Here is a 17,619-nt window from a genome sequence, read left to right on the forward strand (position 1 = left end):
GCAAAACCCATTCAACATGCTCTTTAATACCCTATGTCCCTGATGTCAATCACTGGATTGTCTGGTCCAGACTTGATTATTCACAGGCCGCCGTCATATAGCTTGAACATTGATGAGTGTAGCTTTTAACGACAAACAAATATACAACCAAAACAAACAAAGCTAATGGAGGTGGTGCGCGGACATGTGAACAGCGAACTTGTCGCCAGTCAGGTGAAGTTAAGAAACGTCGGTCGCTTCAGAGTTTCTAGGGCTGCTGTGGCACCCACACCTCATGAAGCACATGTGACTTCTCTTTAATGCAGTGAGTTTGTTCAAAATGTGCCCCTGTTCACCCATCAGTCAAAGGGTACCCGATAGTATGAGATGATAATGCGGGACCAACCTTCACCTTCTGTAGCGCCACACAGGCAACTTGGGTTGTCTGTACTCGCTAGGTAACGGAGAATATCGAGTGCAAACGGGTGGATTTGGCCCATTAACAGGGTTATACCTATGAATTGTGTTTCAAACTGTCTCCTAGAAGCACACTCCCTGTCTTTTGAGGTGTTCTTAAGTCTTAAAGTGGACAGAGGCATTCTAAAGACATAAAAAGGACAATTCATATATTGGACATTCGCATTTCGTTATGAGATATTTTATGCACAATAGAGATAAACTCCGTTTGAAAGGAGACAGGAGTTGCAAGTACGAATTTCGTTTTGTCCACAAACCGAAACGCCATCAAGCTACCTTTGCCTGTCTTGACAAGACGATGTCGCGCCCACCTTCCGGTATGTAGACCACATCTATAGTACATATCATCATAAATACATAGTACATATTCATCTGTCAATACACATACATGTATATGAATACAATTACTGACACCTTCGACACCTTGCTAACAGACAATAAATAATAATTAACGGATTTGACACACATACAGCCTGTTACTTCAACCTTGTTTCTCTGTTACGACGTTGTAAAGCTACGTCCTGCCTCTCCATCACGTCATGAAAAACGATGTAGAAGATGATACATAAAAAGTATCATGTGATCTCCATCAAATTATGTGTGATATGATGTCCATAACATGCATCTTGTGATGTTCATAAAAGGTGTCACGATGTTCATCAGAAGGGCCAAGTCTTCACGATGTGACTAGTTTGGTATCGTGTGCAGAATCAGGGGAGCGTCTTTATGATTTCTTGGCAGAACATAAAACTCACAAGTCATCATTTAGGGATATGAAACAGGATAATTATCAACATAAAAGACAGAGTTGGACAGGACTGGCTGATTGTTACGCCGGGATAATAACTGGGCGGTTTAACATTTTTTCACCATAATTATCATGATATAATCATAGGACCGAAAAAATGTTTATCCTTGTGGATGGTTTCGTTAGGCTACAAAAACGTCACTCTTCGAAAACGTCTCACGAAAATGGGGATATAGAAAATTTGAAAGAAGGATTTACCCATGAATATGCTAATTATAGGAATATGTTACCTTTCTGTGATCAATGTTTAGAAGAAACCGTCAACACCACAGAATAAACAGCCTGGATTATCTGGAAACTTTGGAAATGAAAAGTTAAAAGCGGTTATAATCCTATGAATGGATCACAGAAAACCAGTGTGGACACCACGTGTTTCCAACATGGGTAAGCATGCCCTTCCCTAAAGGTGCTTGTCACTCACGAAAGTATACATAAAAAGTATGTGTTTCTCGAAGAACAAATAATTAATTTGACGTTGTCTTCCAAGGAAATGCCAGTACAACGCAGTCACAGCCCAAGTCAATCACGCAACACCATGATTTACACACGGGTCTGCTTGGTGTTGTGAGGGGGGAACTTAATTCATCGGGGAGAAGACCCAAAGAGGGGTGTCCTTGAACTGGTTGTAAATGTGACTAGAATTCCAATTACGTTATTGTAAAAACTACCTGGTATGGACTTTCGGGTGATAGATGTGCTAGTCTTGACAGGCCATGATTAATTGTGAAGGTAAATTGGTCTCAGAAAAATCTAGAGGCTATGATGAAATTAAGTCACGACTTTTCCACCTTGGAAGTGAAAACTGGGAACCCTTTATTTGACCATTAATTCACCTGAAATCCATACTCAATTGGTTCGGAGCATCTTTTTAAAGAATTTTAATTTTGTCACGACGTGTGAGGAAACCATGATGCTGGTTGATGAACACCAAGACAAGACTGATTTCATGATTAGGACGTCCTGGAATTCTTCCTCTTAATCAGCGGATCAACCCAAGAGAACACAACTCTGCAAGGCGATGCTACCGTAAATGAGTGAGTGAGTTTTACGCCGCTTTTAGCACTATTACAGCAAATGAGCACCACCCATGGTACCTATGTGAGGAATCGAACCCGGGTCTTCGACATGAGGAGTGAGTGGTAAAACCACTGGGCTTTCTCAAAGATCATAACCAGGAAGAGCATCGAACTCGACTTCACCATCAGCTGATCCTGGTAGTCAAGTTTCATGTATGGGGTTGTAAAATATATTACACCAAAGCTGTTCTCCTCTTGAACTCAAAATAGAGATTTTGAAAGGGAAACAGCTGCAACAACAACAACAACATCAGCATCATCAGCATCAACAACAACAGCAACGACAACAACAACTTCATTGCCTATCCGCATATGTACATCGTCACCTATATAATACAATACACCTTCAGCCGATTAAATGTTCAATTCAGTTCACAGTGTAACAAAATAAGATCGATATTACATATAAGTAAATTCTATTAACGCGTCACTAGCATATGACACGACGGTAACTATATAATAACCAGATGTTAGCCGGCATACGATTACAGTACAAAATACACCCGACACCACACACAGAGCTCCAGGTCACAGTGACCTGTGTACACTGAGCTCATCAGCCGCAATTCGTGTATCTATTTATTGATTCCCTTCCTCAATACATGTTCAATCAAACACTCACACATATACTCGGGGTTTTAACCAATCTAATTGTGACCGTCACTTCGATAAACAATGTAACTGTGGTGTTACAGTTGTGGTGCGGGCGTGATGAGCGATGCCGTCGACGGCGACACTGATGGACGAGAGGACCAGATAGCCTCTGACAATATCGATCTGCTCACGCCCGTCACTGTTCCAGAATAATACGAAAACTGTAATCGAAGTTTGGTTATATTTGAGTGTTCGAGTTGGTTAGAATAATGTAGTACGAATGACGCACGTAAGTAATTATCACTCAATGTAATTACGATTATCTACTTACCTGAATTTGGAAGTACAACGACTGGGGTTTATCGACAGTACATTTATGGTATATCAACAATAGAGATAATGGTTTATGTACTAATATCTTCATGATGTAGTCTCAAAAACATTCTTATGTCCGGGTTCTTTATTTACCCATGGAGTTTAATTGGTGGTAACGACCGATGCCATGTGAACTACACTGCACCAGTATTGTACTACATGATATCACTGTTGCGGTACTGTTGCAATATTGTATATAGCTTTCTAAGTACCTATACCGTCCTGCAATAAATAACTGCAGAGCAATAGAAAGTGCTCACCCATGATAAATCAGACAAGAAATGGATATTCTATGGTGATGTACTTGATACTTGATTATAATGCTCCTTAGTTTGCTGTGGTCCGCTGACTATGTTCAGACAGGTAGCGTTCTGATAGTCTTTGTAAATGTTTTGTCCAAGTATTCACTTTTATAGTTGTGTCTGGTATAAATGTATAAAATATCAGAATGGACATTCACATGGATTTTCCTGTAAACTAATAACAGCTTGCTCTGCCACCATTACACAATCAGCCAGAATATATGTTGCCATATATAACATGTTTAAAATACAAATATAATATCTGTTTCGAAATTCTTCATTTCATCAGGTTGTGTCTGGATCACACCGTGATATGTTGGAATATCGCTTATATACACTGATGCAAAATAATTTTCCTGGGGTGTACTTTAGTACAATTTAAATTTAGTATTCTGACCTGAATAATGAAAATCACGTCTAAAATGGGAACATCCCTATTCAAAAGACATTACACTACACCATAAATTCAGTTGTGTAAAGGAAAAGAAACGATTTGCAGGCAAGATTTGACTTTGACAGTATTGTTATTATTTCTTACCACAACTCCTATTTTCCCAATAGTTTCAACATTCCTAGCATGTTGGTTCAGTATATATAAGAACATATATCCACCACCATGCTTTAAAAACAGATCCCATTACTAAGGGACATGACGTCTATAGACCTGTCAACGTACCTTTTAACCTATTACAGCAGTAGAGGCGCCGGTGTTGAGTGATGCAGAGACACTAAACGGTCGACTATGACGTATCGATTCTATAGAACAAAACTAACTGATAACTCCAGGTGGAGCGTTACTTCACTATAACAGTGGGTTCATTTGAGTATATCTATTGGCGTGCCCTCTTCCAAGCATACGGTCACATCCATATATCCTTGTTGAGATGACGTCAGAGATCTGATGAGCAGATTTGGGGAATATGAACCAGATATTTAATACACGATTTTTCTTTGCAGATTCCTTGCACGAAGTTTCAAGTAAAATCTGACAGTTTGGGTAGAAAATATAAAATGCAAGTGAAATGATCCGACTGCGTTTTTTTAACTCAACCGAAGAGGAATGGTTTAACTAAGACGTAAAACGTCCAAATGCAAGCTGTACTTGAAATAATAGAAATACACAATACAATGCCATCATGTCAATCCATCTCAACACACGTCACCATCTCAACACGCATCCAAGCGTCACCATCTCAACTCACAACCAAGTGTCACCATCTCAGCTCACAACCCAGTGTCACCATCTCAACTCACAACCCAGTGTCACCATCTCAACTCACAACCAAATGTCACCATCTCAACTCACAACCCAGTGTCACCATCTCAACTCACAGCCCAGTGTCACCATCTCAACACACAACTCAATGTCACCATCTCAACTCACAAGCCAGTGTCACCATCTCAACTCACAACCCAGGGTCACCATCTCAACTCACAACCCAGTGACTCCCTTCCAACTCACAACCCAGTGTCACCATCTCAACTCGGAACCCAGTGTCACCATCTCAACTCACAGCTCAGTGTCACCATCTCAAGCCAGTGTCTCACAACCTCCCATCTCCCTCCTCAACTCACAACCCAGTGTCACCATCTCAACTCACAACCCAGTGTCACCATCTCAACTCGCGAACCCAGTGTCACCATCTCAACTCACAACTCAGGGTCACCATCTCAACTCACAAGCCAGTGTCACAATCTCAACTCACAGCCCAGTGTTCTCACCATTCATCTCAACTCACAACCCAGTGTCACCATCTCAACTCCAACCAAAACCCAGTGTCACCATCTCAACTCACAACCCAGTGTCACTCACATCTCAATCTCTCACAGTGCCCAGTGTCACCATCTCAACTCACAACCCAGTGTCACCATCTCAACTCACAACCCAGTGTCACCATCTCAACTCACAACCCAGTGTCACCATCTCAACTCACAACCCAGTGTCACCATCTCAACTCACAACCCAGTGTCATCTCATCTCACCATCTCAGCTCACAACCCAGTGTCACCATCTCAACTCACACAGCCCAGTGTCACCATCTCATCAGTGTCACTCCAACCCAGTGTCACCATCTCACAACCCAGTGTCACCATCTCAACTCACAACTCAGTGTCACCATCTCAACTCACAACCCAGTGTCACCATCTCAACTCACAAACCAGTGTCACCATCTCAACTCACAACCCAGTGTCACCATCTCAACCTCACAACCCAGTGTCACCATCTCAACTCACAACCACAGTGTCACCATCTCAACTCTCACAACCCAGTGTCACCATCTCAACTCACAACCCAGTGTCACCATCTCAACTCACAACCCAGTGTCACCATCTCAACTCCGCAACTCCAGTGTCACCATCTCATCTCACAACCCAGTGTCACCATCTCAATCTCACAACCCAGTGTCACCATCTCAACTCACAACCCAGTGTCACCATCTCAACTCACAACCCAGTGTCACCATCTCAACTCGCAAACCAGTGTCACCATCTCAACTCACAACCCAGTGTCACCATCTCAACTCACAACCCAGTGTCACCATCTCAACTCACAACCCAGTGTCACCATCTCAACTCACAACCCAGTGTCACCATCTCTCAACTCACAACTCCAGTGTCACCATCTCAACTCACAACCCAGTGTCACCATCTCAGCTCACAACCAGTGTCACCATCTCACAACCCAGTGTCACCATCTCAACTCACAACCCAGTGTCACCATCTCAACTCACAACCCAGTGTCACCATCTCAACTCACAACCCAGTGTCACCATCTCAACTCACAACCCAGTGTCACCATCTCAACTCACAACCAGTGTCACCATCTCAACTCACAACCCAGTGTCACCATCTCAACTCACAACCCAGTGTCACCATCTCAACTCACAACCCAGTGTCACCATCTCAACTCACAACCCAGTGTCACCATCTCAACTCACAACCCAGTGTCACCATCTCAACTCACAACCCAGTGTCACCATCTCAACTCACAACCCAGTGTCACCATCTCAACTCACAACCCAGTGTCACCATCTCATCTCAACCCTCACATCTCAACCCAGTGTCACCATCTCAACTCGCAAACCAGTGTCACCATCTCAACTCACAACTCAGTGTCACCATCTCAACTCACAACTCAGTGTCACTATCTCAACTCACAACCCAGTGTCACCATCTCAACTCACAACCCAATGTCACCATCTCAACTCACAAGCCAGTGTCACCATCTCAACTCACAACCCAGTGTCACCATCACAACTCACAAGCCAGTGTCACCCGTGATGATTTTCAGTAACCCATGCTTGTCGTAAGAGGCGACTAACGGGATCGGGTGGTCAGGCTCGCTGACTTGCTTGACACATGTCATCGTATCCCACTTGCGTAGATCGATGCTCATAATGTTGACCACTGGATTGTCTGGTCCAGGCTCGATTATTTACAGACCGCCGCTATTTATGGCTGGAATATTGGTGAGCGCGGCGTTAAGCAACAACCAACCAACCAACCAACTCAACATACGTCACCATCTCTAATCACACCCCAATGGCACCTTCTCAACCCACAGCCCCGTGTCACCATCTTAACTCACACTCCAAATGACACCAGCTCAGCCCACAACCCAGTGTCACCATCTCGGCACCATGTCACTGCCCTCGTCAGTTGTCAGTGAATGCCGTCTGTTATTGGTCCATACCTTGACGTGTATGCAGGACAATAGTTACCAGAGCGTGGTTCAAGCTGTGGACGAATCACATAATCCCGATACATATAGGTTATAGTAATGGTGCACTTTAATGGGAAGACCTATATATCTGGTCGTCAGGTTACACCACGTGGCATAATCCCATCATCAATAACCTAGTATAAACCTACCCACGCTGGCTGAGCTTCATCAACGAAATCCTGATCCTACTAACTGGAGTGGATGTGAAAACATAGTCGTGTACCACACTGTCACGCAACTGACCAACGTGGTTTGCGGAAAGACCCCTCAAACAAACACCAAACACATAGGAAATAAAAACAAAACAAAATAAAACCCAAACCGTGAAGCCCAAGAAAACTGTCGATCCTGCAGACGAATGTGACCTACAGAAGCACATTGTACACACGACGCTCTTGAGACCTGCGTAATTAAAACATGTAGGGACCAACAAGTGAACAAGTAAATCTGATTCCTCCGTTCCTGAATGTAAACATTGGAGTCTGAAACAGTGGTTGACATCACACAGAATAATCACCAGATCCTTTTTCTGTTCAGAAATGATACTGACAGTTGACCAACGGTGACACATTTCACAAATGACACATATTGAGACAAACGTCAACCCGTGTATGTAATACTAGCTTTGTGCCACACAGTACAAACAAACAAACAAACAAACAAACTCATTTGTCCTTAAAAATGTTAAGGGCTTCCCGTGCATACTGACAAGGATGCAACGACAGCTATCTCCCAAACTCTTAGGAATATTACTGATTTTTCTTCTTCAATACTCACAATGACACATCCGTTTAAAGCGGTCTAAACTCACTCACTCACTCGGTTAGTGTCTGAAAGTTTCCTAGAACTATGTTCTATATACGACAACACCTTGCATGACGTGAGGCGTGAGATAACAAGTCACTTGATCACAATACAAGGTTACCCTAAATGGAAGTAATGCGCGCTAATGGGAAGACTTAGCTGATTGTTACGTGACACTTGTCAGGCAGTGGAACATTCCCGTCATCAGTAACCTAGCAACCAGACTACCCACGCTGGTACATATCCATATATATTCCCCATAATAAGTCATCCATGCAACGGTGACATTTATTGTTCAGAGATATCAGAGCTGTATATATTATTTTTAAAGCTAGACAGTAACTCATGTGAGTACATGTTTGCTAGTGGCCCATATAAGTAATCTATATTTACATTGCAGCTATTCCTGAAACTCCAATAAAAGGTCGGTGACAATAAATTACTTTGGGACAGAATGAGGAAACGGCCATCCAGTGGTGGGGTAATGCCGGTCAGGGATCTCAAAACGGACGGGCGGAATTGTATTAACTAACATTCCTCAAGGCAAGTGACAAAGCAGTGTACCCGATAACCCCTCCGATCTATTTGCATACTGAGTACACTGTAGACCAGTTAATTGGGCAACCGAGCAGGTATAGATCCCCAATATAACACGGATGTTAGAAGAGTTAAACGAGTGGTTACTAAGTGTTAGCAGGTTGATTACTTGTCGCCGAAACTGCTTTCCCCAGTTCCTACCCTAATTCACCATGATATTTCATCATTATATTTACGCATGTATCCCATGAAAATTCTAATGTTATGGCTAATCCGAAAAAGCAGAACATGCGTCTTGAAGCCACGAATTCCAATTTTGCCTTAAATGGAAATTATGTAATTGAAAAACTGTTAAATAAATATATACTTCATTCCATAAACATGTGAAATGTTTGCCAGAAGCAAAGTTAATTGATTACTATACCATACCACCGGGGCACACGCCAGAAACACATGCAAAGGCAAGGCAATTATCAGCTGAAGAAACACGGGAACGTAGGGAACAAGTCAATACAGATAATTGCAAAGTCAGAACTGGAACATTTCCTCACCATGTCCACCATACAACATTTTCAAAGCTATTTTAAACCCACTCATTCATGCTCTATAGCTACAGACAGAAACGGTAAAAGATTATTCTTCTAAAAGTGAAACCCATTACCGACAGTCTCCACAACGTTCCCTAAGGTACCAAAGCTAGCACATCTCCAACTGGTACATACTCTCACACATCCAGACACACCAGCCTTAATGAAATATCTTGTACACCAGTAACACCGACCGTCCTTGGTGATGCCCCTGACAAGCCATTAAACTTCACGGAGTCTCGAACTGTCGCCAAATCGTGTTTAGAGGCCTGGGGAAACGTGATAACGCTCAGCTAATGTTATTATGTGCAAATTTGCTGGTCAATGTTGATCATTATCGCCCAACTTGTGTCAGGCACACACAGCAAGAATCCTGCACAATTATCGTCATCAATATCGCTCCTTCTAATCCAACATTGAATCGTGTTACTTACACTCCAGAAGTCGCTAGTCTCCCTTCACAACAGAGCGTGAGTATGGTCCCGGGTAGTCAATATATCGCCAATATCTGTATGTTAGGATTGCAATCAGAAGCTCGGCAATCACTGGTATTGATGGCTAGGGCTGTTATCATGTACCGATATGAGCGACCCTGTCAGTTCAGATGAGTGGGTTCTCATGCTGACCCGGGACTTCAAACTGCAGTGGCCAAACAATGTTTATTGAGAAATAAATGTTAGATTCAATAACCTCGGGTTAGTTAAACAGACAAATTATTGGAGAATTGATTGGTCGGTGTTGAAGTCCTCTGATTGGTCAAATAATTCATTATGGAGCTATTAATCGGTGTTGACAGGAATAACAGAACCCCGAAAGAGAGTGTAGAGGACAGGTTGGGCAAAGTTGTTATATATTCCAAACAGAGAATATTCAATTACAGCCCGTATAAAGTATTATGAATGACTAAATATGTGCATCGAAAAGCAGTGCATCAAGGTGATATTTAGTGCGATGGATACTATGAGCAAGAATTCATTGGACGACCCATTTCGCCAAGAATCCCCTCAAAGGTGGTCTATGGACAGAAACATGATTAAGTCAAGAATAGAAATTGACTAGTGATTACATATATGTTACCTACTTCAAAAGGTCACATACTCGATATGAATGCATAAACAGGATGAAGAGTAAAAGGTTTGAACAGAAAGACTTTTATCAGACAAGGTAATGTCACATGGTCACCAGAGATGTTCACTGTGTTGAGTGTGAACACACAAGGTAATGTCACCTCATCATGGTCACCAGAGATGTTAACTGTCTTGAGTTTGAACACACAAGGTAATGTCACCTAAACATGGTCACCAGAGATGTTAACTGTGTTGAGTTTGAACACACAAGGTAATGTCACCTAAACATGGTCACCAGAGATGATAACTGTCTGAAGTTTGAACACACAAGGTAAGTAAAATGTCACACTTAAACATGGTCACCAGAGATGTTAACTGTGAAGTTGAGTTTGAACACACAAGGTAATGTCACCTAAACATGGTCACCAGAGATGTTAACTGTCTGAAGTTTGAACACACAAGGTAATGTCACCTAAACATGGTCACCAGAGATGTTAACTGTCTGAAGTTTGAACACACAAGGTAATGTCACCTAAACATGGTCACCAGAGATGATAACTGTGTTGATGTCACTTAAACATGGTCACCAAGACACAACTGGTAATGAACACACAAGGTAATGTCATCTAAACATGGTCACCAGAGATGATAACTGTGTTGAGTTTGAACACACAAGGTAATGTCACCTAAACATCTAAACATGGTCACCAGAGATGATAACTGTGTTGAGTTTGAACACACAAGGTAATGTCACAAGGTAATCTAAACATGGTCACCAGAGATGATAACTGTGTTGAGTGTCACCTAAAACACACAAGGATAATGTTTGAACACACCTAAACATGGTCACCAGAGATGATAACTGTGTTGAGTGTGAACACACAAGGTAATGTCACCTAAACATGGTCACCAGAGATGATAACTGTGTTGAGTTTGAACACACAAGGTAATGTCACCTAAACATGGTCACCAGAGATGATAACTGTGTTGAGTTTGAACACACAAGGTAATGTCACCTAAACATGGTCACCAGAGATGATAACTGTGTTGAGTTTGAACACACAAGGTAATGTCACCTAAACATGGTCACCAGAGATGATAACTGTGTTGAGTGTGAACACACAAGGTAATGTCACCTAAACATGGTCACCAGAGATGATAACTGTGTTGAGTGTGAACACACAAGGTTGAACACACAGAGGTAATGTCACCTAAACATGGTCACCAGAGATGATAACTGTGTTGAGTTTGAACACACAAGGTAATGTCACCTAAACATGGTCACCAGAGATGATAACTGTGTTGAGTTTGAACACACAAGGTAATGTCACCTAAACATGGTCACCAGAGATGATAACTGTATTGAGTGTGAACTTTTAGCAGAGATTCCTTACACGGTTATGGAAATTTGGTACATGTAGTATCGACTGAAACATGCGCTCGGTCCTAACTCAAGGCATTGACATGAATGCAAAGAGCAAACAGAGATTCCTATATCGGTGATATGTACAGATGACTATTTGGAGAATCCGAACAGAGCAAATAGAGATTCTTATATCGGTGATATGTACAGAGGACTATTTGGAGAATCCGAACAGAACTTGCAACCACCGTCTTTGGCACCAGGGCATGTTACCATAGATTCAAAGGCACCTGACGAGATGACGCCCACTTGAAGAAGATGTGGACTAACTAGATATATCTGGCTGAGACATTAAGAACATCGCCATAAATGCCAAGGGCTGTCTGGAACTGCCATGCCAGTGCCTTAGGACTATTCACATGTTTCAGAAACTTAAGGAGCTTTTACAGTGAGGTAGAGACCATGACGTTATTTATTGGGCTATACAGGTACTGTCAATGCGGTGTCTGTATTCCACCAGTTGCTGATGCCTGGTATCCAATTAGTTCCATTTAGTACAAACTCTTCCAAGATACACATGCAAGACTTTGAGAATGTGTCAAACATAGAATAACTATAGTAAGACTACTGTGACATGGGTGTTGCGAAATATATATAATAACCATATATGTCATGCTTAAACCAGCAGGACTACCCACACAGGGTCTTCTGACAGGTGAAGGCCGCCTGGTGAGGTCTGTGAAGGTGGATGTGGGATAGAAGCTGCTGTTGTGGAATGTTCTTTGCAGAGCGTCGTTAACGAATCTTGGCTATTCTTTGCCACTAAACGACATCTTGATATAGTGCAGGATGAGGTATCGTCTTCAGATGAGCGGGATGGTCTAATTGACATATTTCTTTGTGGATGCAGTGAAAGGACCCATTCAAGGAATGCAGAGTTGTTGTGACCACCCGGGGGGCGAATGTATCCACATGTAGATGGCACATGAGTACACACTTGGTTCCTGGTGGACATTGTGGCAACGTACAACAATAACGTGGCTTCATTGCTCACAAGTCTCTGGATTACCTGGTCCAGACAGACTGCAGTGTTCTGTCGTACCCATAAACAAGCAAATATCCGGTCTTGCAAAATACCACCGAGATAGTAACAATTATTCAACAAATTCTGAGATCCAGTTCCTCACTGAATTTATTAAAATTAAGTTCTTCTAAATATGACTTGATATGTAAAAATATTGTGAAACGGAATTTTCTCCTGTTTATTAATTAATAATCTCCTTAATCTGGAAAACTATTCCGACTAGTTCTTGCATGACAATTATACACAATGGACGGTGTTCGGGAACAGTGATTTACATATTTACGTAATTAAAAGTATTTTATATTCAAATTCTTTGCTTTCATATAACGTCTACAGTGGACAAATAAGTATAAACAGGGTTTAGTTGTTACCTAATGTATTTCCCTGTTCTGTCAAGACAATCTTTGTGAGAGACATATAGTCTATAGATGGTGGCTGGATTGTTTTATTGTTGACAAGATCGCGACCTGCACCTCAACAACCATGACGACACTATGGCCTGTCTCCTACTTCATAAGTATAACATCACCTACAGTACAGCGACTCCCGCCTGGATGGACTCGGCATGGCGTGTTCTTCATGGGTTTGACGGGCAACTCATCCGCCGTCTAGACGGTGACTACTAAGTCTACTGTAAACAATGAAGCTTTGATGTGGTATAAACCACAGGACAATGCCTCCTTAAGTGTCTATTCTTTTGATATAACAAACGATGCGTGAGAAATTGAGTTTGGCAAAGTAAATTAGTGTATAAAGCAACATTGAGGGTACGGGGACGGTCAGCAGCTGGTGATGTAGACCATTTAATTGGAGTGCCACTTGTGCTTGTTAACCTAATTCTGCGTGTTTCATTACATTTCTTCATTAGTCATTGATAGTGTGTGTTTCTACGTATTTCACTATTTAGCTCTCTACAAAGCGATTTCTGGGTTTCTGGGTTAACCGTTTCGTCTTGCATTACCTCGAAACACAGTCCCTTGTTCCATTTCAGTTTCATTCTGACATACTTGTTTTGTATACATGGTATTTCGACCTGGCGTATCCTAGACGGGTTTTCAACAGGCCTCATTAGTACATAGATGAGAGGAACAGTCGAGCTTCGTGGGAACCTACGGACACGTGCTGACAAACCAAGACATGTAATGGGGAGAACAACCACCCTTGCCCCTACAAAACGTCGCCGCATGTGTGTGTGCGCGCTTGGTCACAGCGCTGCCTTAATGTGTAAAATGTAGCATGAACGTCTACCTGCACGAGCATATATATGTATGGTGCTTAGGAACCAAGGGTCATACATAGGAAATCGTAGCTGCATACACACGCACGCACGCACGCACGCACGCACACACGCACACATACTGACATGGCTGTGCTAGGTGCCATATCGGAGTTAAGGAGTTGATTGCTGTTCGAGGATCAGCTGCCTCGAATATTCAGATATCAGTGTTGTGCAACAGGAGGCGTGTCACGCTTAGAAACAGCGTTAGAAAGACATATAGGTATATAGACCCTACCCTAGTACTATATGAAACAGCGTTAGAAAGACATATAGGTATATTGACACTACCCTAATACTATATGAAACAGCGTTAGAAAGACATATAGGTATATAGACCCTACCCTAGTACTATAATTGTGTGACACGCCCCTGTGTGTTGTGCAACAGGTTTGTCCCATGTCGTCGTACACTAAACAGGGTGTATACTAGTATCTCATTATCTGTGTCACATGCCTCACTGATGACTTATTCCCAAAAGTTCCCCAAACGCATATAGCAAAGCAACACCGTTTTCGCTGCACCTATATAACAGCTGACGCTGATGTGAATGTATCTACTACATGTATATGGTTTAAAAAGATCCATCAATTATTTAAATCTGTGCCCACAAAACCCCATTAAATATAGAACCTCATCCTCCGAAAATATCGAATAACCGATAGACCAGGGTAGTCTTGGTAGTGACGTAAAGGTGGATCAAATCACACCTCAACTGTCCAGACCCCGTTCCTCAAAGCGACCGTTCATGCCGTTGATCACTGGATTGTCTGGTCCAGACTCGATTATTTACAGACCGCCGCCATATAACTGGAATATTGCTGAGTGCGGCGTAAAACTAAACTCACTCACTCAAATCGACCGTAGCGCTACGACAGTCGTAAGTCAATGTTAAAGTATGGGAGCTACGATCACTTTGAGGGACGGTGCCCATGTCCATATTGTAATGAGGAATAGATAGAATTTCACTTGTTTACACAGCACAAACAATCCTTGGCGAAATCTGATTTAAATTAAATTGAAACTTTGATTTTCAGACTAATTTAGATGGGTTTTGCAGTAGGTATTTGTACACAATCTTAATGCAATATATACAGTTTTAGTTTTATGTCTATATCACATTATGCTACAGGTATTAAACTATTTGCTCTGTAGCAAGTTATTAGAATTTCCCTTTCGATTTCAGCAAAATACAATTTCGCAAGAGCACCTGTGTAAGATATCGATATGTCTATATCATCCTGAATAATTCAGCGTCAACTATGACAAACGGGGTTGCTCAGTGGTTGGTGAAGTTGCTTATTACATTCAGGCCCAGGGTTCAACAGTTCGTGTGAATAATTGAAATCTACTAAGTTGTCAATGAAAATCCCTCTAGGTTGTATAATAGGCTCTGAGATTGACCGAACATGCTATATACTGAATGATGCAGGTCACAGTTGGAATAGGAGATTGTGACTGTTTAAAGAGAGCAAGATGAACGGACGGGTGGATGAAGGTGGAAAGCAACTGCATGAAATAACAATCACAATATATTAGAGATTTTAGTCCCGAATGCCCTCCCTAGTAAAGAAAAATAGATATAAATGTCAAAGTCCGAGAATAAATTGATTATCCAATAATAACTGACATTGATTATCCAATGTGAAAATTATATATATGGATGACTGCAGAAACAGTGATGACACCAGGTGTTAGCCAAGACAGTAGCCATGTCCTGACAGAAAATAGCATCCACTAGTTGCATGATGTGTATATAATAAGTATGTTGTATTGCCTGACACCACACGACAGAAGTGACCACACAATCAAGTGATTGGCGGACGACAACATCCAGTGACATAACAGTGCATATACTGACTTGCTGAAACTAATGCAAAATGATAGGTACCAAATCGACTGCAATCCCAATACACAAATAACTAGATATGTGAGAACAGGTTATGTATGCTGACATAAAGCGTGAGCTCACTTCACAACGTCATCTATCAAATATGTAACAATGATCAATTTGCAAAAAGCAATATATGTAGGCTCATGATCTGGGGCTAGATGTTCGAAGCTCTCTTAGTGTTAAGATGGTGGTCGTAAGTGCGATACATTAACATTAACTTACGACTATCTTAGCGCTAAGAGAGCTTCGAAAATCTAGGCCCAGAACAGTATGTATTTTAATTATGAGAAGTATTTCTTGTAATCTAAGTTCCGTGAGTTACTTTGAGACTACATAGTTTGTGACAACTGTAGGCCTTCCGGCTTCAGCTCTCCATGGCCGCAGAACACGCTTATGTGTGACACACGGGAACTGAATTAGACAAATAAAGGAGATCGATCCACTCCTTTATACATACAACAGAATTTAGTACTTCCTTCACTACTTCCTCTCACACTCACCCTCAACCACGTTCTTCCTCCCTCTCCACGTTGTCTAATCCTCGTTTAACACCAATCACCAATCACCACCAGGACCCCGTGGACTTGGTCGGATCGATCCAATCATCTTTGCAAACAGTCTTCACTGAGGGCTTTATAGTGTCATACGAAACGATATCTCCCAGCCCGGATACCTTTCAGTTGATGTGCTTATGCTCATGTTTTGTGCTATTTACGAAATTGAAACACTTTATCCGTGCCTTCATCTATGAAATAATTGCTACATTTTATGTGTCACTCTGATCGTTTTGATCCTTGTACCCATTCATGGTGGAATATTTCTAGCTTATTGTTGCTGTCATTTAACCACTAGAGCGTGCATTGCAATCACATTGTTATTGATATTCTGCAGTATCACATAGCGTCTGAAAGAGGAGCGTCTACATAAAGACTTTAAAAAGACGCAGTAGGTTATTTTATAACCCATGCCTGATCTAACAGTGTGCGTTTAGGTGATGCATTAAGCATGGTTGGCTTCAGCAACAGTGTGTAGGCGAACAACCACTACGGATCAAATGTTACCGTATTGTGTTCATTTGAGCTTGTCGGTGACACTGCACTGCAAACAGATGGTATTTGAACTATTTGACTACAGTCCAACCGCCTTATCATGCAGCTTTTGCAATTTCAAACTCATTTACTGCAGAAACAAAACTGCTGCTAGATACACGGTAAAATATACGCAGAATTATACGTAACGCTGACGTAAACGCCATTGTGATCATGTACACGATCGTAAAATGATAACTTGACATAAAAACCATTGTGTATGACCAAACAACGTGATCCTGATTTTCTAAGCATGAAACACCTCACCTTTTAAATAACATGAATTTGACATTTTAATCTAAACAATATTGTCTAAGTAATGTAAAATTGTGTAAAAAGACGTAAAATCGTGTAAACGCTAGAACAAAGAGATCTAATTATACAATTTAAACAGTAGTCTAGAACACGATGACAGTTACTTCGGCTTTTAAGAGTGATAGAAAGAGTGTAACACGTGACTTACGTATCATATGTACACATCACATTTTGCAATTTACATACAACAATAAATCATTTGAACATATGGGTCTGAATGTAAAACCCGTCATTGTTAGCCGTATGAGACAGATAAGTACTTGAAATAC

General features: G+C 41.6%; 1 protein-coding gene across 4 annotated transcripts in view; it reads right to left on the reverse strand.

Annotated features, from left to right (window-relative positions):
* LOC124263146 (arrestin domain-containing protein 2-like) overlaps positions 1-16,730 on the reverse strand; it is a 103,743-nt gene extending 87,013 nt beyond the window's left edge. For 2 of the 4 annotated variants that reach the window (XM_046697708.1, XM_046697701.1), the window contains exon 1: positions 16,448-16,730. The gene's annotated coding sequence lies outside the window, so the exon portion shown is untranslated. The remainder of the gene's footprint in view (positions 1-16,447) is intronic. The other 2 variants (XM_046697707.1, XM_046697709.1) reach the window with 2 other exon arrangements.
* Positions 16,731-17,619: the final 889 nt, after the last annotated feature.

This window comes from Haliotis rubra, unplaced genomic scaffold, assembly GCF_003918875.1.
Source record: "Haliotis rubra isolate DU_JTF1 unplaced genomic scaffold, ASM391887v1 Scf87, whole genome shotgun sequence".
Lineage (NCBI taxonomy): Eukaryota > Metazoa > Mollusca > Gastropoda > Lepetellida > Haliotidae > Haliotis > Haliotis rubra.